The sequence below is a fragment of the Mesoplodon densirostris genome, chromosome X (genome assembly GCF_025265405.1).
Source record: "Mesoplodon densirostris isolate mMesDen1 chromosome X, mMesDen1 primary haplotype, whole genome shotgun sequence".
Taxonomy (NCBI): Eukaryota; Metazoa; Chordata; class Mammalia; order Artiodactyla; family Ziphiidae; genus Mesoplodon; species Mesoplodon densirostris.
This window is the reverse complement of record NC_082681.1, coordinates 117,171,721-117,199,569: the sequence shown is the minus strand read 5'-3', so window position 1 is coordinate 117,199,569 and position 27,849 is coordinate 117,171,721. Positions and strand designations below refer to the sequence as shown.

General features: G+C 42.1%; 1 pseudogene; it reads right to left on the bottom strand.

The window, feature by feature from the left end:
- Positions 1–27,849, bottom strand: LOC132481761 (ferritin light chain-like; annotated as a pseudogene).

The window sequence follows — 27,849 nt, the reverse complement described above, 5'->3', positions numbered from 1 at the left end:
CTACTCGTGCTGGAGGGCGAGCCTTTCCACGAGGGACTCGCCCAGCCCCGCCTGGAGACCAGCCGGCCTGCGGAGGTTGGTCACAGGTGGGCGCGCATCTTCTGGATGAGTTTCACCTGCTCATCTAGGAGGCAGCTCTCCCGGAAGTCACGGGGGCGGGGGCCTGCGCGGGCAGAGCCCAGGGCGTGCAGGTCCACAAGGGCCTGGTTCAGGTTCTCCTCCGCGAGCACGACGGCTTCCACAGCGTCCTGGGTTTCACCCCACTCATCCTGAGACGCTTCTGAACGTCCTGGAGGGCGCGGCTGCCGCGCTGCTTTTGCATTTTCAAGAGGCGCTGGGCGCCCTCACGCTTCCCCTCAGGCGCTTCGCGGAAAAAGTGGCCCAGGCCCTCCAGAGCCGCGGCGCGGCGGTGGAAATGGGAGCCCAGAGAGAGGTAGGTGCGGGAGGCCGGCAGATGCCTGTTGACCAGGCGGTTGACGGCGGCCTCCACCTCGGCGGAATCATTCTGACGAATCTGGGAGCTCGTGGGGGATCGGTCATACGGAGTTAAGCTCAAAATATGGTGCTGGCGGTCCCGGTGGCCGAGGCCAGCTGAGCGGCTGGTTCCGAAGGTTGCGAGTGGAACACAGGTTGGAGGTGGTCGGAGGCGGGAGCGAGGGGCGCCCCTGGGTCTGTTCCGTCCACACACCGTTGTAGCAGGAGACGGAGCCGCGGGAACACCCAGCGCACTGCCTGTTGATATTTTCTAAGCTAAAGAAAATTTTAGATCTTTCACGGTGGTACAAAAAAGAACTTAAATATCATTTTAATGATTTCCCCTGTGTGAGGACATTAAGAAAAGGTAACAGCCCTGCTTTATCAAACTCTAGGCTTTAGTTACAATTCCGTAATTCTTATTTTGTTTGGTTGTTGTTGTTGAAGTTTTGGTGGTGGTTGTTGTTGAAGTGGGTAGTTCTTTACTCAGAAGAACATGGATATTCGTTTCGATTTGTAATAAGTTGTGAGCTGAACTCAAATGGTTATAGCTTCCGGAACAGAGAATAAACTGGCTACTACTGTGACCAATTATAATGACACATGACAGTCTGTTCTCTGCTCCAAGTTTGGTGGTTTCCAGTCAGGAAGGGTGAAGCAGCCGTAGTCTTAGGTGGCCAAGCGAAGAGTGCAGCTCAGCAAGCATTTGTCGTAGGACCCCTGATGAGCACGTGACTCCACAGGAATGCCCTTAAACTCCACTCTTCGAGGCAGCTTTACTAAGAGGTGCCGTGGAAAGAGCTCTGGAATCCAACTCTGAAAACCTCGGTTCTGAAATATTGTTCTCCCACCTACTTGCTCTAGAACTACGATCAAATCATTTGACTTCTATGAAGCTCATTTCCACATCTGTAAAGAGAGGATAATGATATCCGTTCTACCTATCTAGGGAGGGATATTTGAGTATTATATTAGCCAACATATCAGTTAGCATTTGCCTTGTAACAATCACAAACCTCTGTGGTATATGACCAAAAAATTTGTTTTTCATAGATCTACAGATTTTAGCTAATCTAGGCTGGGCTTCCTGGGCAACTCTGCCGTTGTTGGCTGGATTCACATGCCTGGAACGTTGACCGAACCCCCCAGGGCTAGACAAGGGTGATTAACCCAGGTATATACTTCTCATGGAAATGGCAGGAGTGCAAGATTGCAAGAGAACAAGCCCTACTGTGGAAGCACTTTTATAAGCCTCTCCTGTGTCATATCTACCATTGGTCAAAGCAAGCCACATGGCTGAACTGAAACTTAAGGAGTGGGCTTGTATACCTGGCCTTTTGATGCAAAGATGTGTAAAGTCACACAGTAAACAGTATGGATACTGGGAAAGATGAACAAATTGGGTTATTAATGCAGTCTAACACAGCTGATGCTTATAAAGTGCTATGCAAAATATATTCATGTAATGAAACTTCTGTGATCCAGAATATGTTAATTAACCAGATGTGAACTAACTTGTGAGTAACTTTTATGGATAGAAGAGAGTATAACTCAGTTGATATTCCAAATATTTTCCATTTTAATGGGTTTATAGGTAGCATTATATGTAGTGCCTTCGTCAATTATTGTGCTGCTTGATTGGTAGTATGGGACACAAGTTTAAATGACTTGGTTGTCTGAGAGAATTTTTTCTTTTCTCCTGGATTAAGATCTTGAAGAAAGCCAGTTGTGTATGTCAGAGTTTCATTTCACAGTTTAAAACTATGTTTCTCTGGCTGATTCCAGGGAAGGAGCAAGATCGATTCCAGAGGAGCATGGAATATCATGATATGTCAGGAAGTCAGGAAGTGATCAGAAAAATGTTAGGGACATGCCACAAGTACAGAGGAGCCAGCTTGAAGGGGCTTCTGCTGGCTAAATCGTAGACAATTTGAGCACCAAAATAATTAATTACAGTACTGAATTATAAACCAATGGAAAAACAGGTATATAAATGGATAAATGGGGGAGAAGGGTGGTGGGCTTTTGCTTACAAGTACAATGCCAAGGGTCAATGTGGAGGGAGTCCTAGAGTTGGAAGATTATCATTTTGAAACCATCATAATAAAGCCTCAGTCAGGCAAGAATCATCAATGGATACTAAATGTAGGGGAAATTTTGATGGGCAGGATATTTCCATGGTTGTTAAGTGTCTCCCCAGAGGTTGCTCATTAGTAGCAAGGGAAGTAAAAAAATAGTAATTATACAGTGGAAAAATTGGACAACACCTAGTCCAGGTGACCAAAGTTAACATCACCAGTGAAGGAGAGATGGATATCATGTAGCTCCAGAGGTGATACCCTGAAAAGGATACATGTCACCTATGTAGTATTTTGACTGAGAACGTATAATCTGAATCTAATCCTGAGGAAATATCAGCTGGACACAAAACAAGGAAAAGGAGATGGGACAGTATTCTTTCAATGTCAGTGTCATAAAAGACAAAGGCTGTGGAAATGTTTGAGATTAAAGGAGTCTGAAAAGACATGACAGCTAAATGGCAACACCTGAGCCTAAACTGAACAGTATACTGCAGGGGAAGTGAAAATACCATAAAGGACATTATTAGGTCAACTGACAAAATTGAAATGTGGACAGTAGATTAGACAAAAACATTGTTCTGACCATGATGAAGTAACAGGGACCAGATTTACCCTCCTACCTTAAACAACTAAAGAACCAGATAAAATGTATGAAACGATGGTTCGCAGACATTGGACAATAGGCAGCACAGGACAGAGATCCCTAAGAGAAGAGACACAAACAAGGTGAACCCTATGATTGCCCCTGTTTACTGCCTGGAGCCAGTTTGCAAGCCTCAGTGCAGGGACGGGAAACGCAAACAGAATCCCCAGGTTTCCTGAGTTGCGGAGACATAGTTGAGAATTTGGAGAGGCCACGGTGGCTAGGATTCGCAGGGCGGCGGACCAGAGAGGAGAGCGCTGCCTGGAGATTGAACTCTGGAGGTCTGCAGAGGGGCTCCCTTGAATCGTCAGCTTAGTGCTGATCTGTACATGAGCGTTTTTTTTTTTTTTTTGTACATGAGTTTTTAAGGAAACTAGCTGAGGCCAGGGAAATAATCTCCCAAAAGTATCAAGTGGAAAACTTCTTGGCGATCACACAGGTTTGGGAGTAGTTCATCTTCCCTTTTGCTAGACCGGAGAACGCTCGTACTATGTGGGCATTAGGTAGAGTACTTAGAAAGGTGTTATCTCAATAGTGGGATCAACCTAGGCCTAGACTAAAGGCTGCTCTGGTCTGATTCAGCCTAACAAAGCTGAAAAGCAAGATTTGAAAGAATCAAATTATTTCCAAGTAACTTAACTGCATCCCAGAGGAAAGCTCAAAATTATTTACCAAGAATGACAGAATATTACAAAAATTACTTTTAAAAAACCCAGCAGCTAACAATGAACCCAATGTCTGGCATCCAATTAGTCTGTAACTATACTGTGGTTATGGAAGAGACTATCTCTACTCTTAGGAAGTACACACAGAAATATTTAGGAATCAAGGGCCATGATGTATGAAATTTGCAAAGAGAGGGGTGGAGAATAGGTGAATCTGGGTAAAGGATATACAGGGTTCTTTGTACAATGTTTATTTTTACAGCTTGTGAATTTGAAATTATTTCCAAGTAAGTTAAGTCAAAAAAGAAATATAAAAACGATGTTTCTTGTACCTCAGAAACCAGCAGAATCCTATTTGGATAGTGCTATGATGGTGCTCCATCTATCCACAAGAATGTGTATAACTTTCAATTATCAACTGCTACAGAGAATTCAAAATAGCATTTACTTTTTTTTTTTTTTTTTTGCGGTACGCGGGCCTCTCACTGTTGTGGTCTCTCCCACTGCGGAGCACAGGCTCCGGACGCGCAGGCTCAGCGGTCATGGCGCACGGGCCCAGCTGCTCCGCGGCATGTGGGATCTTCCCAGACCGGGGCACGAACCTGTGTCCCCTGCATCGGCAGGCGGACTCTCAACCACTGTGCCACCAGGGAAGCCCAAAATAGCATTTAGAGGGGATCCTGCAAAGGCAGCAAATTGGGGGAAAAAAGAAGAGAAATATAACAAGTAGCTATTTGTTACCATAATGGGCATTTGGAAATTCTTTAAGTGTTGGCTTTTTCCCCTCATCAGCCAATTCCTATATTTTGCTGAAGTGAGGGATTTTCCAATTTGCTTTTCTCCAACCTGTCCTGACATTACTGTGTATTGCATTCTGGATGAATGGAATCTAGAGCCTTTCTGATGTAGGTGCTGAGGCAATCTGACTTACTGCGCAAAGAAGGAACAGCTTCTAGTATGAGGCAACCAGTGACAGGGAGACCAGTTCCTGGTCTCAGTAGAACACAGCAGCTCCACTGGAGCCAACAGTTTTCTGCAGCACTTGATGCTACAGTGTTTCCAATGTTCAGTCAAAGGTGGGGGCATGTGAACATTCTGATGGGAACTGGAATTGTCAGAACAATAGGAAATAGACTTAACCAGAGAATTCTGGTTCCTTCTCTTCCTGGATAACCCTTGAGGTCCTGCAATGTGGGTCTAATGTTCTGTTGAGGTCTTCACTGTTCTTATCCTGTGACCAGTTGCAATTATTTTTCTACATCGTGTGATCCTCAGCTGCAAGAAGAAAATCCCTAAGTTTATGCTGCATCAAGGCGATGAATGTAAATTCCCTGATCAGTTTGGGTTTTGTGGCATCTGTAATATCCTAGCATTTGGGCCTGAGAGAGAGGAGGAAGTGTCACAGGTTTTGAAGCCAATGGAATAGTCCCTATTTCTGATATTTGGGAATAAATTAGACCGAAGGAAATAGGTTATTAGTGGTGTGTGTGTGTATGTATGTATGTATGTGTGACAGTCCCTGTCTTTAATAGCCCAGGAACTTACCCCTCTAAGATGCCCAGAGAGGTGTTCATTGAACATTTTTCTGTCTCATGGTCTATTGATTTGCTTTAATATGAAACTTCTATTCCCATGTTGGGTCTTTCCTAATCAGAAACATTAAGCAAGCATAAAGTATTAAGTAATTTTATTTTGGGAAACCATGAAATTTAGTCTCATCCGTAACTAATGAAAATTTATGATTCAGACTATCTCTAAAAGTTCCGAAAACCATACACAAAGATCACTGACTAAGAACAAAATGGTCAGCCTGGCAGATAAAGAGGATGTTGAACGGCATTTATAAGATTCTATGCTGCATGAAGCCCAGGGGGATCTCAACTCTGGCTGCACATTAGAATCATTTGGGGAGCTTTAAAAAATTCTATGACCAGGAAGCCAAACACTGGATTGATTAAATCAGAATCTCTGGAGGTGGCTTGGGTATTAGGAGCTTTTAAAGCTCCCCAGTTATATGTGGAACTTAAAAAATAAAACAAAACAAATTAATGAATATAACAAAACAGAAACAGACTCACAGATGTAGAGAACAAACTGTTGGTTACCAGTGGGAAGAGGGAAGGCAGGAAGGACAAGATAGGGGGAGGGGATTGAGAGACACAAGCTACTATGTATAAAATAAATAAGCTACAAGGATATATTATACAGCCCAAGGAATATAGCCAATATTTTATAATAACTATAAATGGAATGTAACCTTTAAAAATTGTGAGTCACTATGTTGTACATCTGAAACTTACATAATATTGTACATCAACTATACCTCAATTAAAAAAAAATAAAGCTCCCCAGTTGATTCCCACGTGCAGCAGCGAGTACTGAGAACCACTGAGCTCGAGTGATATCTGATTTTCACCTTCACCTTGCGGCAGGTATTACAAAGAAGAAAACCCAGGGGATGATTTTCAGTTGTTCTACATACATGTATCAATTATGGCTATTTGTCCAAACTATAAACCCAAATTCCATTCTGTGCCTATAAGCAATTTCATCTTCATAGATTACTTTTTAGGGGATACAGAGACCACTATTTTACCACTATCTATAAATTTAAGGACCCATACATGAAAAATGAACGAATGGATGGAAATAATGCACATAAAGTGCATAACAGGACATGTTATTAATACGCTGCATTAACAGTTAAAATCAAGGAAAAGTTTTTCTTAATTTCAGCCAAGAATTAACCAATAGAGAAGGCCTTAAAATAATGTTTCTTATCGGGTGTCTTAGCCCGTTCACAGAAATGTAGCCTTTTTCTAGCGTGCACCTCAAAACAGCTCTAGTTATTACCGTGTTCCAGTGCCGCTTCCACATTTTTATGTATTCTTTTATAGCAGCACCCCACTTCTTGGTACCAATTTCTGTCTTAGTCTATTCAGGCTGCTGTAACAGAATGCCATAGATTGGGTGTGAGAAATAAAATACTGCCTGCCATATCAGTAAACAAAGCATGTCACAGTCACCACTGAGGTGAGCTGGTGAGCCCTGAGGGAACTCAGGATGTGAAAACACAGGATATTGGCCCCAGATAGCTGAGGCGCATATCAAAGGAATGGTTTCAGTGAGCCCAGACTCTTGCATCTTCTCATACATAGAAGAGTGCTAAATTCCTTAACTTGAGATTTCTAGCTTTTTTTAATTAACAGTAATCTTTTGTTCCTACTACCTGCCCTTTGTTGCAAAACTATTATATATCCTAGCTCCCCCCTCACCTCCTCGGAGCAGTTTTTTCAGGGTTACCTGAGATGCTGCCTACGGGCTTGAAGTCCTCAGTATGTCCCCCGAATAAAACATATAACTCTCGACTTTTAGGTTGTGCGTATTTTTTTAGTTGACAGGTGGCTTATAAACAACATACATTTATTTCTCACAGTTCTGGAGGCTGGGAAGTCCAAGATCAAGGTGCTGGCAGGTTTGGTGTCTGGTGAGGGCCTGCTTCTTGATTTGTAGATGGCCATCTTTTCACTGTGTCCTCACGTGGCAGAAGGGACCAAGGAGCTTTGGGGGTCTCTTTTATAAATGCACTAATCATATCCCAAAGGCCCCACCTCCAAATACCATCTCAGTGGGGATTCAGTTTCAACATGAATTTGGGTGGGGCATAAACGCTCAGTCTGAGGCACTGGGGATGAGAGGAGAGAAGCAAAGGAACGTCAGAATCACCTGAAAAGTTTGTTCAAACCATACATACTCCTGACCATCGTAGATTAATTCATTCCCTCCTTTTGGAATCACTGTCAACATTCAATCTTGGAGAAAAGTGTTAAGGATGGTTATATTAGTGGGTTGCTTTTGATAGCAAGTGACAGAAAATGTAACTCAAAATGGCTCAAATAATGAAGGGATTTATAACCCTTGCAAGCAAAAAGTTTACAAACTAGGTTGGCTTTTGGAGAGCCTTGATCCAGTAGCCTAAATACATCAGCAAGGATTTTGTCTCTCCACTCTGCTTTTTGCAGTCATTCAACCTAAAGATGCATCCTGCTGCAGTCTCCAGATGGCTGCAGGCAATACCTAAGGTTCCTTTTTCTTCCTTCACTTCTAGCAGGAGAAAGAGAACTTGCTGCCTTCCCAGCAGCAGTTCTAATATTCACTCTGATTGGCCTAGAGCATGCCACATGCCTACCTCTGAACGAATCCTTGTATAGAGAGATGGAGTGCACTTACTGGCTTAGTTTTGCTCAAATGCTCCACCCCTGAGAAATTGATGGCTGTTGGAAGGGAAAGTTGGGGGGTGGGGATGAGGAATTGATGTTGGCAGTGCAGCCAACTGAGGCCATGGGATGGTCTCAAAGGTTAAGTGTGAATATACTTCAGTAATAAAAAAAAATAATGAGATTCATTTCACCCATCCTTACCACCAGTCTTGATAGTTTATAGCAGGAGTTCTCAACCTTACAACTATTGGCATTTGGGGCTAGATTTTGTTCTTGCTATGGGGGCTGTCCCATGCATTGTAGGATGTCTAGCAGCATCCCTGGCTTCTACCCACAAGATGCCAGTAGCACCCTCCACCATCACCACTCTCCCACAGATGTGGCAACCAAGAATGTTTCCAGACGTTGCCAAATGTCCTCTGAGGGACAAAATTTCTCTCTTTTCAAACCACTGTTTTATTTATTTATTTTTTATTGAAGTATAGTTGATTTACAACGTTGTGTTAATTTCTGCTGTATAGCAAAGTGACTCAGTTTTATATATATATATATAGACACACACACACACATTCTTTTTTATTTTCTTTTCCATTATGGACATTGAATATAGTTCCCTGTGCTATTCAGTGGGACATTCTTGTCCATCCATTCTATATGTAATAGTTTGCATCTACTAACCCCAAACTCCCAGTCCATCCCTCCCCCACCCCCTTGGCAACTACAGGTCTGTTCTCTATGTCTGTGAGTCTGTTTCTGCCTTGTAGATAGGTTCATTTATGTCATATTTTAGATTCCACATATAAGTGATATCATACGGTGTGTGTCTTTCTCTTTGTGACTTACTTCACTCAGTATGATCATCTCTAGACCCATCCATGTTTCTGCAAATGGCAATATTTCATTCTTTTTTATGTCTGAGTAGTATTGCATTGTATATATGTACCACATCTTCTTTATCCATTCATCTGTCACTGGACATTTAGGTTGTTTCCATGTCTTGGGTATTGTGAATAGTGCTGCTGTGAACATAGGGGTGCCTGTATCTTTTAAACCACTGTTTTATGGTTGAACCTCCTAGATAAAAATCTCTATCACAGAAGCAGAGATCAGTTTTCCTCCATTTCTCCAAGGTTTAGGAAAATAATTTAAATAATTTCAACTATAGCATGAAGAAATAAGTTAGATGTAAAGCAGAATCCCATCATTACACATGTGCATTAAATATTAAATTTATTCCTGTATTACTATGTTATGTTACTACTGGAATTCTTTTTAAAAATGTTCTCACATGTTTGAAGTAAAGCCTATCTAAGATGAAAAGTGTTACTAGATCACGTTTCAGGATTCCTCCTAAGCATCAGTTTGTAAGATTTCTCAGCCTCTTTCAGAGGAGAAGCATTGCACTGAATATTTGTAAATACAAATATTTGTAAATATTATAAATGTGGATGCTTCATTTTGGGTCACACTTTGAGTAGCAAAAAACTATAATTTGGCAGAATTCATTTGGGGACCTTTGGGCTCTGTTGGGCTCAACTTAGCTCCATGTGTCTTCTCATTCTGGAACTCAAGCTGAAGAGCAGATACTGTCTGGTGGAAGCAGAAGGTCAAAAAGGGGAACAAAGCCATATCGAGAATAGCATGAGAGCTTGTATTAGGATGTGGTATAAGTCATAAATGTCCATGTTCCATTGGCTAAAGCAAGTTACATGACCAAGCCCCAAGTCTGTGGTGTGGGGGCATTCCTACATGTCAGAAAACACAGGGTGATAAGTGTTGCAGAGCATACACAAGTGGCTCAAAGGAGATAGTTCTACCTGGGAGAGTCAAGGAAGACCTCAGAGAGAATATGATGGTTAAGCCAGCTTTTGAAGGATAAGTAGAAGTTCTCAACAAACCAGGAACGGGAACCAAGGTGGGAGAGAGGGCATTCAAGACAAGGGAAGAGCATAAAGCAGAGAGGTACCTGTTCTCCAAAGAAGATCTCTATAATCACATGGAAAGATGCTCAGCATCATTAATCATCAGGGAAATGCAAATCAAAACCACAGTGTGATACCACTTCACCCCCACTAGGATGTCTCTCATCAAAAAAAAGGATAGTAATAAGAGCTGGTGAGATCGTGGAGAAATTGGAACCTTCATACACTGTTCTTGGGAATGTAAGATTATATAGCTACTTTGGAAAACAGCCTGCTAGTTCCTCAAAAGGTTAAACATGGAGTTACCATATGATCTGGCACTTCCACTCCAAGATACAGGCATACCTTATTTTATTGTGCTTTGCTTTATTGCGCTTCACAGGTACTATGTTTTTTACAAATTAAAGTTTGTGGCAACCCTGTGTTGTCAGATGACGGTTAGCATTTTTTTAGCAATAAAGTATTTTTAAATTAAGGTATGTACATTTTTTTAGACATAATGCTACTGTGCATTTAATAGACTACAGTATAGCGTAGACATAACTTTTATATGCACTGGGAAACCAGAAAATTCATGTGACTCGCTTTATTGTGGTATTCAATTTATTGTGGTGGTCTGGAACCCAACCTGCAATATCTCCAAGGTATGCCTGTGTATACCCAAGACAACTGAAGACATATTTTCACACAAATATTTGTACATGAATGATTCATAGCTGCATTATTCCTAATAGCCAAAAAGTAGAAACAAGCCAAATGTCCATCAAGTGATGAATAAATAAATACAATGTGGTATATCCATACAGTGGAATATTATTTGTCAATAACAAGAAATAAAGTACTAATACATGCTATATCATTATGCAAATGAAAGACACCAGACACAAAAGGCTAAATACATGATTCCATTTATGTGAAGTGTACAGAACAGGCAAATCCATAGAGACAAAATGTATATTGATGATTGCCTAGGGCTGAGAGGGGATTGGAGAGAAATGGGGAGTGACAGCCAATGGGTAAGGGGTTTCTCTTGGGGCTGATGAAAATGTTCTAAAATCAATTGTGGCAATGGTTACACAACTTTGTAGATGTACCAAAAACCATTGAATTATATACTTTTGTGGGTGAATTGTATGGTACGTGAATTATATCTCAGTAAAACTGTTAGCAAAAAATCTTCCACATGGTAAGGCACAGAGGCGCAGGAGCGTAGTGTAGTCCAAGAACCTAAGCAGATTGGCATAACTATTACAGAATGGGAATGGATACACCTAGGAAGGCAGGTAAGGATCAGATCATAGAGGATCTGAGGGCAGCTTGGAGCAAGAACATTTTAGGAATATTAATTCATATGTGGAGACTGGGTTTGAAGGAAAAGGATGCAAAGAGGATGGGTAGTTAAGACTACTGCAGTAGATCCAATATTAGTTCACCAGGGCTGTGTCAAAATGATGGTGGCAGGGATGTAGAAAGGGAAGAGAGAATCCAAGAGATTTAAAAAAATATTTATTTATTTAGGCAGGCTGCTCCAGGTCTTAGTCGCGGCATGCATGCGGGATCTAGTTCCCCGACCAGGGATCAAACCCGGGCCCCCTGCATTGGGAGCTCGAAGTCTTACTCACTGGACCACCAGGGAAGTCCCTCCAAGAGATTTTTATGAGGCGAAAATAATAGGATTTTGTGGGCAGGGGAGAAGGAAGGGAAGGATCTTTCTTACACATTTTTTTGTCCCCAACAACTTAAAATGTCTGACACAAAACAGTGCCCAATAATGTTTAGTGAATTAATGAATGAATGAAGTGGATGGTTACAATTTCAGAGTTTCTGTTACCAGATAGAGGACTTTGGGACACAGCAAGGTATTTTTGGGGGTGAGCTCAGGACTGTAACATTTAGAAAAAGGATACTTTTCGTATGAGGGGAATGGCTATTTCAGGGAGAGAAAGAAAATAATGGTAGATCCAAAGGTACACTTCATCTCTCTCAGTTTTGCCTACGGCCAGCCAGCTGTGTGCCTGTGGAATTTTTTTTTAATGAAGAATTATAAAAAGCCAGTAAACTCCACCTAACTCTGGTGCCTTCAGGCTTTTGTACCCATTAGCCAAGTAGACAGAATCTACTCCCACGTGTAAGACAGAACACAGCATGCTTTACAATATGTATTGACCAGATAAATATTTTAATGAGGCTCAGTAACTAAGATACAACCATCAGAAACCACTTAGATAATTTTATTCATTTCCTCCTGGTCAGCTATGGCCACCCTACTCCACTATGATACATCCTTAGATGCTCACACTGGAAGATCTAGCTTTCATATACTATAGCTTTGAGTTAAAAGTTGTGACCTAATTTCCAAGCAGAGCAGAAGAATCCTCTCTGGAGGTGGATTACGTACAAGGAGATGAGGTGTTTATGTTTGTAATAACAGCATGCCTCCACAGAAGACTATGCTCTATCTAATGATCGAAGAACAACTTTTATTTGTGGATTTGCAGGGGTAGGGTGGGGAGGATTGCACATTTGCCTTACTCTGAGCCATCGTCAACCTATTGGCTATGACAAGGTGACTTCCTAGGGACTTCCTTTCCCTGCTTCAGTAAGAGAAGCTTATGGATGAGTAATGGAAAATTCTGCATTTGCCTAGTATTTGAAGTATTGACAAGGTAGTCCTGGGTCTAAGCTTGTGGGTGGTACTTGGGCTTACTTATGGCAAAAGGAAAGAATGTAAGGAGTATCTGGGGGTCTCCCTAGGGACCAGTTGCTAATTAAAGTGATTGAAACCAAGCACGACAGTCAGGGACATTGTAGAAGAGGTGACTTTTGACCAGGTAAGCCTTCTGAAGAAAGATTTCTTTCTTTTTCTATCAAATGGTCTTTAGTTAAAGTACCACCAGCAAACTTGGAATGTGAACCGGGGTGTGGATTTGAGTAGTAGTGAAAAATAATGTTGAGTCTTTTCCAGGGCTGAGGTTCTGGTTCAGGAACTTGTGACCATCTAGAAAGCCCTGTCTATCTCTCAGTGGAATCATCCTGTCCCCTTTGGGAAATGAAACCCCATCTGGAGTGACTCTACCCTAATTTGGGCTATTCATGTCTTTGGAGCTCCTGGGGTGTCTCCGATGTGGCTCAACCCCTAAGGGTTGTGGTCTGAAGATGTTTTCACATTGAGTGTGCTCCTTGGACACACCAAAAATTCAGCTAACTTACTGCTATATACCCATCGTTTCTGAGCTAACACAGGGATCAAATTGGCAAATCAGACTTACAAGAATCACACATCTTACCCAGCATCAAGCTTTACTGATAATTTCAAGGGTACAAGTAATGAGCACAGACAAAGCAGTGGGAAGTCAGGGACTACCGGTGCAGCTCTCCTGGCACTTTCTTGCCACATTAAGACACATACCAGGTCAGATTTAACATACAAGATCTCTAAGCAGTGTATGCAGTCATCACTTACAAGAAAAGAAAGCTACTTTGGTGATGGTATGTCTCCATTTTTTCTACTCTGATTGTTACATAACTTACATTTTCCAGGGAGCCATGCCCCATAAATACGTATGTTGCAGGTTTGTTTACCACAAACAATGCCAGACAAACCAAGTACATCCTCCTCAAAGTATTCCATAGGTAAAGACTGTCCTACTAGTTAATACTATTAAGAGTGTTTGCCAGGAGGTCTGTCATTAGCACGTGTCCAAGGAGATCTGACTGGCTCAATTTCTTTCCTTCCCAGACAGTGGTCCTTCAATAGGAGGAAAGACTAGAGTGCACTCTTCTGCTTTCCTTCCCAGATTCCAAGGGACAGGAATGGGATGCAGAGTGTCTTCTGTGTCTGTTTATAGCTGCCCAGATTGTGGAAGGTCTGGGGGCACTGGGGGAAATGCATGTTTTGAAGTTGGACATATAGACAAATGAAGCTCAAATCTCAGTACTTCCCCTTTCCGGGTTACGTTAAAGAAGTCATTACAGCTCAGTCACTTTATCTGAGGACTGGGAATATTATCTACCTCACTGGTTTGTTGGTATACCTACATGAGTCTTTTTGTGTGAAAATACTTCTTAAACCATAACAAGCTATGTCCATGTACTGTATTATTGCTGTTATCAGTGAGTGTCTGCAGTCCTTTCTGTTTGGGTGTTCATTTGTGGCTTGTGCCGAGGTTGGTGGCTCTGAACTCTGAGTGCAAAGCTTCTTAGCGGTTAACGCTCTGGGTCGGCATCATGGCGTCCTGGATGACAGGAATCCTTTGTTTTGAAAACCTAACCTGGATCCTGGATCTACTCTTATAGCACCACGTTTTTCATTATATTTCTTCTCACCGTGTGCAGTTAATTATTTGTATAGAAACAGTAACAGTTAACATCATTGAGCATTTACTACATGCTAAGTACTCTTCTGTGCACTTTAAATGTGATATCCCATTTAATCCTTCCAACAACCCAATGAGGTCATTATTTTTCCTTTTTAATAATAGATTTTAATGATTACAGAAATAAAGTTGTAGTATGTGTTCAAAATGCTATGTTCTGTTTTGATCAATTAGTAATAGATTGTGAGAATTTTTCTGTTACAGTCACCATGGTTATCTTTTAAAAAGCTGTTGGACTTTTAGGCTGTCTCTAATTTTTCATAGGGAGAAATAAAGAACATGTTTGTGCATAAAAATTGTCTTTTATGTAAATGTGTCTTTTTAAAAAATAAATGTATTTATTTATTTATTTTTGGCTGCGTCGGGTCTTCGTTGCTGTGCGCGGGTTTTCTCTAGTTGCGGCGAGCGGGGGCTACTCTTCGTTGTGGTGCGCAGGCTTCTCATCGTGGTGGCTTCTCTTGTTGCGGAGTGCGGCCTCTAGGCGCACGGGCTTCAGTAGTTGTGGCACGCGGGCTCAGTAGTTGTGGCTTGTGGGCTCTAGAGCGCAGGCTCGGTAGTTGTGGTGCACGGGCTTAGTTGCTCTGCGGCATGTGAGATCTTCCCGGACTAGGGCTCGAACCCGTGTCCCTGCATTGGCAGGTGGATTCTTAACCACTGCACCACCAGGGAAGCCCTAAATCTGTCTTTTAACTTTGTTCCTATAGTTTTTTCCCAACTTTTTATGGAAATGTTACGTACATGTAGAAGAGTTCACATGAATGTTCAGCCCAATGAATTTTCACAAAGTGAGCACATTCGTGTAACCAGCAGACAAAGAAGAAACACAGTATTACCTGAACCCCGGAGTCCCCCTCATGTCTCCTTCAGGTAATCACACCCTCACTCCTCACCAAGGGTAACCACTATCCTGACTTCTGACCCCATAGATTTCATTTTCCCTCTTTTTGAACTTTACGTAAATGGAGTCATACAGTGTGTACCCTTGTGTTTGGCTTCTTTCATTCAACATTCAGCCATGTTGTGTGCAGTTACAGTTGGTTCATCTCAAAGAGGGTCGGTATTATTATTAATACTACTTAGTAGATGAGAAAACTGAGTCCCAGAGAGGTTAAGTGAACTTGCTCAGAATAGCAAGTGGCAGAGCTGGAATTTGAACCCGAGTAGTTTGAAGCCACTCTACTAACCATTATGTTATACTGCTCCTATTTATTTAATGTCCATCTCCTCCACTATACTGTAAGCTCCATTTTCTACTCAGCACCTAGCATTTAGCACATACCACATAATCAGTAAATATTTCCTGAGTGAATGAATACGGATGAATGAATGAATGAATGAATATCAGATAGGGCTGCTTCTGCAATTCAGTGTTTTGGCCTAGGTTGCTAGAAGTGCATGAGAAGGTTCTGTATCTTCCTTTCGTTCACCTTGATTATGGACATCTTCTCAGAGTCATTCCCACCACCTGTGGTCTCGGCCCCCTGTTATCCATTCTGCAGCAGACCCCTGTTGAAGAAAGATTTGCTTCTGTGCCTAGAGCTTGGGGAGTTCCTGGGCCTCATCTTGTCTCCCCACATGAGGGAGACTCAAGGGTAGTACCACTTGAGAGCTGTTCTGGGAGTTGGAATGACCCCTCTACAAATTCCTGCCTCTACAAGTCCCAGCGCAGTTAGAAATGATTATTGCACTTTTAACCCTAAGCTTCCTGTGCAGAATTTCGATGTCCATGGACAGTTGGTCTCCTGAAATTCACAATAACTTTTTTGGTCTGGTTTTCTCTTTCTTTGTTTATCAGTAAATCTTGTCCGTATAATATCCTTGAGGCGGGGACATTTAGAAACGGCTTTCAGCTGTATTCCATCCAAAACAATGTGAGGTTGACCATAGGGTTTGTACATCCCAAGCTTGTGCTTGATCAGGATGAGTGGCAAGACTTCAAGGAACAGCCTACCCTCTCCTCTGAAAATTGCCTTCAGAGAAATTATTTTAAACCAACTGTCTTAAAGCCCATAAATGATCACTAGGGAATTTCCAAAACCAAGAGAAGGGGTCACTTTCTCCAATATCAGATTTCTTCCAGCACTGTGAAGCCTGGTGCTATAAAATAATAATAAAAAAATAAATATAGCAACAGTTCTTTGTATGATTGGAGAACACTTTTTCTTAGAACATTTTAGCCATTATTGTGACAATTCTGTATACTGAGCAGAAGTAAACTACTTAGATGGAGAAAACCATCCCAAGAGTTAATACCCATCTAGTGGCCTTATTCTCAATGTTTTCTTCTTATTAGATGAACACTATATTCAAAACAGGAAATACATATTTTGAAGAACATACCTGAGAGTATTAAAAGAAAGCTGAAAATAAATAAATAAATAAATAAATAAATAAATAAAAGCTGATTATTTGCACTTCTTATGGTCTAGGATGGGGGTTAACAAACTTCCTCTCTGAAGGACCAGATAGTAAATATTTTAGGCTTTGAGGCCCATACAATCTCTGTCACAACTATCCTAGCCTGCCCTTCTAGTGTAAAAACAGCTGTAAACAATATATAAATGGATGAGCATGGCTGCGTTCCAGTAAAACTTTATTTACAAAAGCAAGGGCAAGTTATATTTAGCCCACAGGCCATAATTTGCTGATCCCTTGTCTGGGAGATCTGACAGAAAAAATTAATCCAGGGAGCAAAATCTTTGTAAAACGTAAGTGGAGAAGTAGATATCTTCCTTAAAATTGATAAATCTTTTATAGAAATATTTATGTTGTCCATGGTTCCCTAAATAAAACAGTTGAACATGATAAAGAATGATTTCAAATGAGGATATGTGCAGAAAAGAGTTCACATAGCAGGCCTGACTGCAATCCTTTGAAAAGCCTGCTTATGTTGGCAGCTTAGGTTGCCTGCTAAAGGCCTGCGTAGGTTGGCTGTTGACTGGCATCTGGAAACTTCGATTGTGGAGAGGGTTCCCACTCTTAGCTGATAAGACTAGCTCACTGTGCCTGCACTGTACAAACAATATGATTTATGCTGAACACCTGCTTTCCTCCCAAGAATCTAGAATTTTTATACATGCTAGGCAGAGGCTGCCTATGTGACCAGCCTCCAGTTAAAAAACAAGCTTCCAATTATAAAAAGTTCTGTGAGTTCTAGTGAATAATCAAACCTAGGGGTGGTCTTGGGTACCTCCCAACACAGATACGTTCTTTTCTACCTTGTCCACTTAATATATTCTCCCTTCAGATACGAATCATTGTTAAAGAAAAGTATATTCCAGACCCTCATGATAGATATAGGGCCCACTGGAGGAGAGAGATTGGATTCCACTCCAAATATGGCATGGGCAAGTGGGAATTTATAGCCAAGGAGCAGGGTGGGAGGTCAGTGGATAGAAAATTACTAAGGGAAAACATCAGGGGTAAGGGCGGGGCATGGTTCTAGCTAAACTGACCTAATAGGATTCTTTACTGAAAACAAGGCAGGGTGGTCAGACATTACCTGGGGGATGGTGGAGGATGAGGAACCTGATCATATATATATATATATATATATATTTTTTTTTTTTTTTTCTTTTTGCGGTATGCGGGCCTCTCACTGTTGTGGCCTCTCCCGTTGCGGAGCACAGGCTCCGGACGCGCAGGCCCAGCGGCCATGGCTCACGGGCCCAGCCGCTCCGCGGCATATGGGATCCTCCCAGACCGGGGCACGAACCCGTATCCCCTGGATCGGCAGGCGGACTCTCAATCACTGCGCCACCAGGGAGGCCCAAACCTGATCATATATTGAGGGCGATCAGATATCCAGGGGAAGGAGTTCTGGTTAAACTGATTTAGCAGAGTTCTTGCCGAAAATAGGTTCTACAAGAAAGTGTGCAGATGGGCCTAGGAGAAGGTTCAAGAGCCTGACTGAAGTTTGGTCAAGCAAAGAATGTCTGTCACCATCAACTTTTAATTATGGAGATGTTCCTGATCACAGTGACAAACCCTGGGTTTAGCAAAGTGTAGGAGGTTTGCAGAATCCTGAGCCACGAGTGTATGAGAAATTGCAAGGCAGTGCGTGGTCAGGGCCCCACTAAAAGGAACTGAGCAGCCACTTACTGGAAAACTGGTCCAAATCAGCAGAAAAATGGCTTCATGATGCAACTGTGACTTTTTGCAGCCTATATATAACTCAACTGCATATCTGGGGTCAACATAACAGACTTGATGGGTAAACACAGTTCCTAAAAACCACAACCAGACTTGGGGTTCCGTAAATGGCCTGTGCCCGGCTTCATTACAATGAACCAATGTTGAACTGACAAGCTTGGTCTTGTTCAACCAGTCATCCTTTATGAAACTTTCTAGGTTTGATTTTTATAAGTCCCACCCTTGCTTTTGGTCTGAGAGGGTCTCCATGGGAGCTGTACTCCCTTGTGTAGTCCCTAAATATAAGTAAATCCTCAATACTTTAATTGTCTCTGAATTATTATTTGATAGTTAGTTTGAAGACTCCATCCCATAGAACTTAATCCTGCTGTGTTCGATCAGGTTTTCCCTCTCTTGTTCAGAAGTAAATTCACCTTAATACTATGTCTCAGAACTTCCCTGGCGATCTAGCGGTTAAGACTCCACACTTCCAGTGCAGGGGGCGCGGGTTCAATCCCTGGTCGGGGAACTAAGATCCCACATGCCGCATGGTGTCGCCAAAAAAAAAAAAAAAAAAAACTATGTCTCAAAGTCTTTATATTTCCTTTATCATCAATTACCTCAAAGGTTGGGTACAGGGAAGCCTGGGATGATCTGAATCATGCAGATATCACTGACTGGAAAAATCAAGGAAACCACCAAGATGAACACATACAACAAAAGAGAGGAAGACAAAATCCAAAACTTGTGAAAAAAAACTAAAGCTGTTCTTTTCCACATCTTAAGATAAAAGCTGTTTCTCTAGGACCCAAGAAAATATTGCAGGGAGAGAGAAACTTTTCCTTTATGCTTTTATGTTCAGTAGCTGGGGCCTGCTAATTAAACTGACAATAGACAGATTAACAGGATAAAAGGTTTATTACATATGCACATGAGGGCCTCACAGAAAAGGAAGTAAAGACCCCAACAGGCACTTAGATCCAGGGGCTTATATTCCATTTTAACAAGGGGTGATAAGTTTGTGGAGAAGTGATAAGGCAAAGAACAAGGGGTTTGGGATTCCAGGGGCAGTAAATTGTGGGCAGGTAAAATATATGGGAGAAACAAGTGGAAGATAAAAGCTGTTCAGTAAGGTTTGTTATGCAGACCCATCTTGGGACTGAGGTTCTGTCTCAGGCGATAGTGGTGGTTTTCCTCTTCCTGGTGTGGGAGAGGGGAGAGGGAACACTTTTACAAGGAGAAATTTGTGCTCTGCTTCTAGGCAGATAGGAGGAGGGCAGAGAGTTCTTTCTGCATTTGTTGCTTCTTAACTGCCTTTAGCTCAAAATAATCCTTATGTCAAGGTGGCATATTTAGGGGTGGCATTTTCTTTTTCTTTTTTAATATTTATTTATTTGGCTGTGCCAGGTCTTAGTTGTGGCACACGGGATTTTTAGTTGCAGAATGCGAACTCTTAGTTGCGGCATGTGGGGTCTAGTTCCCTGACCAGGGATGGAACCTGGGCCCCCTGCATTGGGGTTGTGGAGTCTTAGCCGCTGGGCCACCAAGGAAGTCCCACAGATGTGGCATTTTCTGATCCCCTTCTGCTTATGAATTAGTTGTATGTCTTCACTCCTGGAAGGCGATTTAAATCGTAGTTTTATTTACATTTATGCCTCTTAAAATAAATGGTCCTTAACTTAAAACCCCCTTTCTAAAAAACCAGATGACATTCCCCATCTCCCCCTCCCCAACGTATTTGCTTGACAAAGGTCTCGAGCACCCCACCCCAAACCCACTTTTCTTTATGTTTGCTCTCCTCCCCCCAGCCCCTTTATACTCAGTCTTCAGATTTCACATCCCTCCCCTCAAAACTTGCCCTGCCTTCCAAATGGTTGGAGCTTCACAAAGGGTTTGAGAGCCCAGGAAATAGCATAAATTCCTTACAGTAAAACAATAGATTTAATGGAAAACATGTTATTTTCTGGGGTCTGAAAAGCAACCACAGGCCTCTCCTTTGTGAGGCAAAAGCAATTTAAGATTCCAATTAAAGACCTTTCTAGTCCATGAACAGATGGATGGATAAAGAAGTTGTGGTATATATATGCACAATGGGATATTATTCAGCCGTAAACAAGAATGAAATCCTGCCATTTGTGACAACATGGATGGAACTGGAGGGTATTATGCTAGGTGAAATAAGTCAGAGAAAGACAAATACTGTATGATTTCACTTATATGTGGTATCTAAAACAAACAAACAAACAAAAAAAACCTAAACTCATAGAAAAAGATATCAAATATGTAGTTACCAGAGTGGGGGATGAGGGGAGGGGGAATTGGAGGAAGGCGGTCAAAAGGTACAAACTTGCAGTTATAAGGTAAATAAGTACTAGGGATGTAACGTACAACATGATGACTATAGTTAACACTGCTGTGTGGTATATAGGAAAGTTGTTAAGAGTAAATCCTAGGGGTTCTTAACATAAAGTAAAAAGCCTTTTTTTCCTTTTTCTTTTTTTCTTTTGTACCTATATGAGATGATAGGTGTTAACTAAAATTATTGTCGTATGGACTCTGTTCAGGTCCTATCCTGGGTCAAGGCTCTCTGCTTTGGCAGGGGAGGGTTCTTTTTCCGTTCAGGTTAGAGCAGCCGAGTAATAACAAAACTGAGCTGAGATCGACTCAGCACAAGCTTTATTCAATGGCCAAAGAATGGAGAAGGGGAACTAAGTTCACAGGTCATCTTCTTGGCCACCTGGTGAGAGGGATTTAATTTTACAGAGTGAAGACAAAGGGAAGAGGAGTGAGGCTAATGGTGGGGAGGCATATGCATTAGTCTACTGGGGAAGGGGCAGGGCTTCTTCCGAGGGAGTGGGTACCACCCCCTTTTTATCCTTTTTTGATCCTTAATGTCTGGTCATGGCCACCAGTAGGTGTGTCATTTAAATATGCTAATGTAGTAAAATCAGCAAATAATGAGACTCAGGATCTGTTGGAGGTCAGATTCGTTGCTGTCTTGGTCCCAGCTGGTTCCATCTCGTTGTGTTTTTTGTTTGTTTGTTTGTTTTTGTAGCTTCCTTATCTCTGGACCCTTTAATTTAAAGATTATGTTAACTCCTGCTAAAGGCAGCGGTTGGTGGGTTTTGAGCAAAGACCTGGAGCAGCTCTGGCAATAATTTCACAATATACATGAATCAAATCACTGTGCTATATACCTTAAACATATACAGTGCTGTATGTTGATTATATCTCAATAGAACTGGGTAGGGGAGGAAAGAGTTTACAGTCTGCAAGCACCAAAAACAAAAAACAGAAAAGGACCTTTTCTTTGCAAAATGTTTCCACTGTTGTCACCCTACCCTACCACTTTACCACAAAGTACTTTTGGGTCTACCTGGATTTTGTTTAGAGCTGCCTTGAGTCACTTATGTAAATGGGAGAACCTAACCCTCAATCCTAACCCCAGGGCTTTCCTCTAGTTAGGAATTTACTACATTATTTTGATGCCTCGTTGCTTTTTACTTATTCAACATGTAAGAAATGTTATTGATCACCTAACTGTGGTACAGTCATTAGAGATGCAGAGGTGAACAAGAAATAGTCCCTGTCTTTGAGATGCTTCCAGTATAGGGACAAAAAAAAGTAAGCAATTTTGACAGTATGTACACTAATGGGGTAATTCAGTCACGTTATAAGAACACACTGGAGGAGCAGTCATCTCAATATTAGGCACTGCTAAACGGTCTAACGCAGAGAAACGTGCTTTGTTTCCATTTTTCAAAATTACTGGCATGAAGACCACTATATTTGGCTGACCTGATTCATTGTATTCTAGTACATCATAGATGACTTCTTCCATGACTCCTAGACCAGTGAATAATGGGGGTGCAGTAGTTCACAGAGGCTTCTTTGTTCTCAGAGTTCCCCTCACTCTACTCATCCTTTCTCCTTGCCATAGATGATTGCATCGAGGATTGAAACTCCTTAGTAACAGCCAATCCTACTTTCTCTCCTGAGAATTTGAAAAAATGTTTACAGAGATTAAAGACAGAAGATGCCCGACTTGACCAAAGCAGTGGTTCTCAGCTTCGAGCATGCCTCAGAATTCCTGGAGGGCTTCCAGCCCCAGAGCTTCTGATTCACTAGGTGTCAGGTGGGGGTCAGAGCATTTGTGCTTCTAACCAGTTCCCAGATGCTGCTGCTGGTGGTCCTGGCACCGTAGTTTGAGAATCACTGGACCGGAGAAAGGAGACATTTTTTTGTCAAAGCCCCTGTTGAGTCGTTGTATTACTAAAAATGGCTCTCAGCGTAGATGGCTTGTTCTTTCACAACAGCATGTGATGGACTTACTTGCTGTGTATGGTTGGCATCCGGACAGGAGGTAGAAGAAGGGAAGAGAGTCAGCTTGGCCAATTATAGAATCTAATTTTGGATAGAGCACCTCTTTGCAAGTTGTATTGCTTTGGGGAAAGTTTGTCCTCTTTAATCGGATTTAAATTTGTCGCTGAGAATGATTTTTTTGTCCTTGGGACAGATGTTTATTTTGCCCAGCATTTACCCACTGGGGACAGGAGCAGTAAAGTGGCGCAGTTTCATCCCACACTGTTGGGGAGAGAACTCAAAAGGATTTGACTTATCACACCAGAGACCCTGGGCTATTCTGCTGCACTTTGGGAATGTACTGCCTGAGAATTATGGAGCCTTTGACTACACTTAAAAATGGGTAGAAAGGCGCTGCTTTAGGTTGGTTCCTGAGAAGAAGACCCTGAGATGAGCATTCGTATGAGAGTGATTTTTTTTAAAGTAAGTGCTTCCAGGGAGACCTTTAAAGGGGTGAGAGAAGCAGGGGACTGGGAAGGAGAGGAACCCTGAGGGTGTGATCTCAGGTAAAGAGCCAGCCTCAGCCTGACCCTGCCGGGGAGCTCTGGAGTATGTCATGCCTCTGAGTTTGTCCCAACTTCAGGCCAGGGAGCTGAGCTTTCACATTCCTGTGCCTGCCTGTCCCTGGCTCTGGCTCTTTAAAACAGATCAAAGAGTCTCAAATTTAGACCATTAGAAGCAAAAGCACGCAGAAGCCTGGAGAGGAGCGTATAGAAACTGTAAATGGGATCCAAGAGGGCCTGGATGGGGCCCAAAGAGTGCCCACCACAGAGGATGATCAGCCCAGCACAGTGCTTACCCCTGAGGAGAGTGAGTGGAGTTTTCCTATAATGGAGTGAAAACTGTACACTGAACACATTTGAAGAAGGGGGCTCCTTCTCTCTCTCTGGAAGGGTCAGAGGACAGTGGGCCTGGGAGCAAGGCTGAGAACTGAGATGTCCTGTCAAAAGGACCCCACCCTCCTCAATGAAGTGTTTAATGTCCTTTGTTCTTTTCCTTTGGACTATGAGAGAATTCATATTTAGCATCCAGTGAAAAAATACTTTCTACCCTGTAATACCAATAAGTTATCCCCAACTGGTCAGTAAAGTCTTAAACACATTCTCACCTACCGTCGTGGGGGAATGGAGGGCAGGCCACCATAGGACGTGTGGCCCACCCTCCGTGCTCCATGACAGCATCGTCACAGGGGAGGGAAAGGCTGCCTGGGGTGGCCCCGAGCAGGAGCTCACAAAGCAGAAAAGGAGGTGCCAACTGAATGACTCTGGAGCAGTCAGATGACAAACCCCTTTTTCTCCAAACATAATAGAAAAGAACATCACATTTGAAGAGAGTAGGGAGAGGCTAAGGCTTGGGTTACACTTAGAGTTTAAGTGTCACACCGATGTGAGAGGTTCTTACAAGAGATGATACCTTCATACCTTGGCCTTGTAAAGACTAGATTGTTATCAAAATGGCGATGGCACAAGGCATTGACTCTCTGAGACAGATGAACAGATAATGAACGATACTTCCAGAGAAATGTAGGCCGGGAGTCATATCTAGCTTTTATATATGACAAAACTAAAATTACAGTTGGGGTTATCATCTTTTCTTAGTAGTGCATTTCAACCGTAATTTAGTATTAGACAGTGTTATATATTTAGTAACGTTAGTCAGCCATATTAAAATGGATCTGATGACAATTTTTTTTCTTTTAAAAATATACTAAGTTTTTACTCTTTTCAAAATGTAGGATGACTAAGTCGGAGGTACTTTGTCTATAGGGACTTCTTTGGGTAAGGTAGTGTGGTGACCTTGAATATACACATAATTTTAATATATACATGTAGTATATAAATATTAACATTATATATACCAAAACCTATTTTCCCTTATATTTTTGTATTTACCACATCTATTTATATACCTTATATATTTATATGCTATTTAAATAATATTTAAATATGGAGTTTTAGCATTTATAAAATTGTAAAATATATACACATATATATATATATATATATACACGCAAATATATTTTTATTTTTCTGAGCACCAAGCATACTTTCCATTTTCTGAGCTACATTTGGTAATTCTTGTAAAAACATGCAATCTATGGACTGGCTTAGGGATTAGTGTTGTGGATAATGAAAAAGGTTTTTATTTATTTTTTTTAAATTAATTTTTTATTGGAGTATAGTTGATTTACAATGTTGCATTAGTCTCTGCTCTACAGCAGAGTGAGTCAGTCATACATGTACATCTGTACACTCTTGTTTAGATTCTATTCCCGTATAGGTCATTACAGAGTATTGAACAGAGTTCCCCATGCTATACAGTAGGTTCCCATGAGAAAGGTTTTGGTTTTAGCCCTTGTCCTTGGAAACGCTTCCAAGTGGTAGCAGGAGCCCACTTTCTGACCTCAGCAGGTATGGTATAGTGGATGTAACTGACCGTTGCGGAGCACAGGCTCCGGACGCGCAGGCTCAGTGGCCATGGCTCACGGGCCCAGCCGCTCAGCGGCACGTGGGATCTTCCCGGACTGGGGCACGAACCCGCGTCCCCTGCATCGGCAGGTGGACTCTCACCCACTGCGCCACCAGGGAAGCCCTGTAACTGAGGTTTTGTATGATGATGCCGATCTTGCTTTGCTTTCAGATCCTGATCCTGAATGTTGTTTTCATTATAAGTCTCCTGGGAATGAATACATTTTTGCATCTGCTCATTTTCTTGTGATGTTCCCCTTTCCAGTGTCTTGAAGTTCTGCTAATTGAGGCTCTGATGGACTGTAAGCCTCACCTGAATAAATGCTTCACCTTGGGAAGAATTAGAAATAGGGGGAAAAAATAGAAGCTATGATTCCTAAAGTCCTTGCTAGAGTATATGCCATTTTCCATATAAATGTTAGGAAGCCCAAAGGCTTCTAGGCAGCACATTTTAATTTCAGGGGAAAGATAAAGTTTGTCTTCTAGGAAAAACCATGTATATTTCTGGATTTGCTCTAATTATGTGAGCTTTGACGAGTTTTAAAACCTTCTGGGGGCTTCCCTGGTGGCGCAGTGGTTGAGAGTCCGCCTGCCGATGCAGGGGATGCGGGTTCGTGCCCCGGTCCGGGAGGATCCCACATGCCGCGGAGCGGCTGGGCCCGTGAGCCATGACCGCTGAGCCTGCGTGTCCGGAGCCTGTGCTCCTCAACGGGAGAGGCCACAACAGTGAGAAGCCCGCGTATCGCAAAAAAAAAAAAAAAAAAAAAAAACCTTCTGGGTCTCTATTTCCTCATCTGTAACACTGAGACTGTAGTAGGCTTTGAGAGATTAAGGCATGCAGACACTCTGTACACTGTGAGCACGCAGTAACTGTTAGCCATTGTAATTCTATAAAGCTAAACAGAGCTAAAGAACAGGTGATCTCTGTTTACATTAAAAACTCAGTTCACATAATCTAGGTTTACGTCATGGGGTTATCCTTGTCTCTGGTTACACCCAGGGCAGGGAGCTGGATTTGTTGAGTGTAAACTGTGAACTGAGGTCAGAAAGGGGTTGGCAGTGTATGTGCTGAGAAAGTGACCAGGCCAAAAGGCCTGCAGAAATGGAACATTCCCCTGCAGTCCTCTGAGAGGAAAATGGGGAGCTGGTGGCCTCTTCCTCCACGATGCAATCAGCAGTGGCCTGGGAGAAGCACACTTGGAAACAACCCCGTTAGCAAAATATGCCTCTTGGTTTTGGTTTTTCCTGGTTTCAGAGCCTGAGTTCCTACCACTATATTGTTCTGGTTGGGTTTGTTCTGCGTTCCCCAAAGACGCTAAGCCTCTTACTTACTTGTTTCTGACATTTGGGATCTTGGAAACAAAGCATTTTATAAAATTAAAGAAGGATGACAGTAGATGTTCTGGGAAAGGCTGCATGCATCTTTTTCGTACATCTTTTTTCTCCCTCGATTTTAATCAGATATTAGACAACCAGGTGGTACTCTTGTTAGAGAGGCAGGAGGTTCTGCAAACCTGGATTCTGTAAACTACAGGCAGCAATACACAGGTCTTCACTATTTCTTAACACTGTCTATCACATAAAACATATATTCATTTTCTAGTGCTGCTATAATAAATTACCACAAATGTAGTGGCTTAAAACAACACAAATGTATAATCTTATATTTATGGAATGCAGAAGTCTGAAATTGATCTCACTAAGAAAAAATTAAGGTGTTGACAAGGCTGCATTCCTTTTTGGAGACTCTAGGGAGGATTTGTTTCCTGGCCTTTTCCAGCTCCTAGAGGCCATCTGCATTCCTTGGCTTATAGCTCTTTCTTCCATCTTCAAGGCCAGCAGCGAAGGGTCTTTCAATCTCTCTCTCTCTCTCTCTCTCTCTCTCTGACTTTCCTCCCTCCCTCCTTCCCTTATAAGGACCCATGTGATTATATTGGGCCCACCCAGAGGGTCAAGGATACTATCCTCATCTCAAGCTCCATAGCTTAATCATACCCTCAAAGTCTCTTTTGCACTGGAAGGTAACATAGTCACTGGTTCCAAAGAGTAGGATTGGATGTCTTTGGGGGAGCGCATTATTCTGTCTACTGTGAGTACCTAGCAAGGCATTGTGCTATGCCCTAGGTAAGCAGTAGTGAGCAAAAATCGCAGTCCCTGCTCTTGTGGCAGTTTACAGTCTAAAGAATGCCACCATTCCCCAACTTCCTACAGTCTTGACCCCCCCCCAAAAGATTGTGAATTATATGTGATACCATATAAGTTGCCACAAGCCACTCAGTCTCTTAAAGCTAGCGATTCTGAGTCAAACTCAACTTTCCTTGTTTTCAACTCCTATAACCAATTACTTATCAAGCCCTGCTCAATCTACCTGAGAAGTGATTCAAGTATTTCCTTCACATCTTCACTAACATTGACCTCATCAGTTGCCACTGGGATATTGCAATCACTTCCAAACCTGTTTTTCCTGCCATCAGTCTCACCCTATTCCAGTCCATTGTCCTCACCAT